General features: G+C 42.0%; 1 non-coding gene across 1 annotated transcript; it reads left to right on the top strand.

The window, feature by feature from the left end:
- The first annotated feature begins 1,936 nt into the window (after positions 1-1,936).
- LOC141699517 (small nucleolar RNA R71) lies at positions 1,937-2,043 on the top strand. Its single transcript, XR_012565974.1, has one exon. It is a non-coding gene; the product is annotated as a small nucleolar RNA R71 (small nucleolar RNA).
- The last annotated feature ends 570 nt before the right edge of the window (positions 2,044-2,613 follow it).

Genomic DNA, 2,613 nt, shown 5'->3' with positions numbered 1-2,613 from the left:
TAGCTTTTCCTCATCACTACCTGAAAGGTCAGATGCAATAATAACAGGCAGAGTAGATGCATCACCTAAAAATACATACCTTAAATGCCTAGGTAAAGGCTTAAGCTCAAGAGTGGGAGCTTCCTCAATAGATGGCTTGAGGCGTTTAGGAGCATTGTTCAATTCCTCCATTCCCAGAGATTCAAAAGGCATATTAATATTCCTCTTCCAGGGAGTAGTATTCAAATATTACAATTGTTCTTCACCTTCGTCATCTTCACTATCTGAATTCCCCAACAAGGCTTATTCTAAGGCATCAGACCTTAGCAATTGATCAAGTTCCGATGTGACCACCGAATCGATGAACTCCACTTTTAAGCACTCCTCATTATCAGTAGGAAATTTTATAGCATTAAACATATTAAAAGTAACATCTTGATCTAGAACTCGCATTGTAAGTTCACCCTTCTGCACATCTATCAAGGTTCGGCCAGTTGCCAAGAAAGGTCTTCCCAAGATTATGGGAATCTTCTTATCCTACTCGAAATCAAGAATTACGAAATCAGAAAGGAAGATGAGTTTATCAACCTTGACCAAGACATCCTCCACAATACCTCGCGGATATGTAATAGAACGGTCCGCTAACTGCAAGGTCATATAAGTCGGTTTGGGATCAGGTAAGTCTAACTGCTTGAAAATTGACAAAGGCATCAGATTGATGCTAGCTCCCAAGTCACATAAGCATTTATCAAAAGACACTTTTCTAATTGTACACATAATAGTGAAACTTCCAGGGTCTTTAAGCTTCGGAGGCAACTTCAGTTACAACACAACACTGCATTCCTCCGTGAGAGCGACAGTCTCTAAATCATCTAGCTTCACTTTTCGAGAGAGAATACCTTTCATAAACTTTGCATAACTAGGCATCTGCTCAAGAGCATCAGCAAAAGGTATGTTGATATGAAGTTTCTTGAACACCTCCAGAAACTTCTCAAATTGCTTGTCCATCTTCTTCTTCTGCAGCCGCTTAGGAAAAGGCGGTGGATGATAGATTTGTTTCTCCCCCGTATTACCCTCGAGAGGAGTGTGCTCAACAGTAGTCTTCCTTGGTTCCACTTCTTCATCCTACTGCTCTACTGCTTTCTCAGCCCCAGCTTCTTCAGTCAACTCTTGAGTTTGTTCAGAATTTGCAACCTTTCCAGACCTCAAAGTGATTGCCTTCACCTGCTCCTTAGCTTCCCTCTTTCCTAGAACTTTAGTGTCACTGGGTAGTATACCAGGCTGACGATTTAGCAAGGCATTGGAAATTTTCCCAATTTGATTTTCCAAGGTCTTGATAGAAACAACTTGACTTTTGCACATAAGCTTCAACTCCTCTAATTCAGATTTTTCATTAGCTTGTTACAGCTGGAGTTGTTGTCTTGGTGCATACTGCGGCTGCTGAAAATGAGGGGGGTTGTACTGCTTAGCTGAATACTACTGATAAAGCTGTTGAACTGCATTCTGAGTGTTGCTCCAACTGAAATTAGGATGATTACGGTTGTTGGAATGATAGGTGGCTAGCACTGGTTACTGCGATCGCTGGAAGTTGCTCACAAACTGAGCCGATTCACTAGAAATTGCACACTGATCAGTCTCATGGGCACCAACACAAAGCTCACAGACACTAGTGATTTGATTAATTCCATAATTAGCCAAAGTGTCCACCTTTATCGTCAAAGCTTTAAGTTGGGCAGCTATAGCAGTTGTTGCGTCCAACTCCAGAATTCCTGCGACTTTTCCCTGAGTCAGCCTCTAGGAAGGATTCTGGTACTCATCATCAGCCATCAGTTCAATAAGTTCATAAGCTTCATCGTAGCTTTTAGCCCACAAGGCTCCTCCTGATGCTGCATCGAGCATGGGTCTAGAAGTAGCACCCAATCCATTATAGAAATAGTTGATAGTCATCCAATCAGGCATGCCATGGTGTGGGCACTTCCTTAGCATCTCCTTATATCGATCTCAAGCCTCACACAGAGATTCCCCTATTTGATGAGCGAACTGAGTAAGAGCATTCCTGATTGCAGCAGTCTTCGCCATAGTGAAGAATTTAGTGAGAAACTTTTGAGCAAGATCTTCCCAAGTGGTGATAAACCCTTCTAGTAGAGAATGTAACCAACAATTAGCCTTGTCCCTTAGAGAGAATGGGAAGAGTCGTAGCTTGATAGCATCTTCAGTAACATCATTGAACCTGAAAGTGTCGCAGATCTCGATGAAATCCCTGATATGCATGTTGGGTCTTCAGTAGGAGAACCCCGAAACTAAACTGAGTTCTGTATCATCTGGATCGTGCTTGACTTAATCTCAACAGTATTAGCCCTGATGGCCTGAAGATGCTTGACTGAATGTCATGGATCTTAGTCTGAGAATAGTCCATCAAAGCCTTCGGATTTTCCGCTTGATCACCAATCTCTACTAAAGCTGGTTCTTTAACTTTCATTTCTTCTTCTAACTTCTTTTCTTCCTCAAAAACTTCCTTACGAACCACTATCGCTTCCTCCTCGGCTTGATCCAGATTTCTCTTACGAGTACGCGAACGCGTATGCATACACCCTCGTTAGAGTACCTGAAATAAAACAAGGAAACAACTAAGTA

Source organism: Apium graveolens, chromosome 11 (genome assembly GCF_009905375.1).
Source record: "Apium graveolens cultivar Ventura chromosome 11, ASM990537v1, whole genome shotgun sequence".
Classification (NCBI taxonomy): Eukaryota; Viridiplantae; Streptophyta; class Magnoliopsida; order Apiales; family Apiaceae; genus Apium; species Apium graveolens.
Note: the sequence above shows the minus strand (reverse complement) of the source record. Positions and strands in the feature narration are given on the sequence as shown.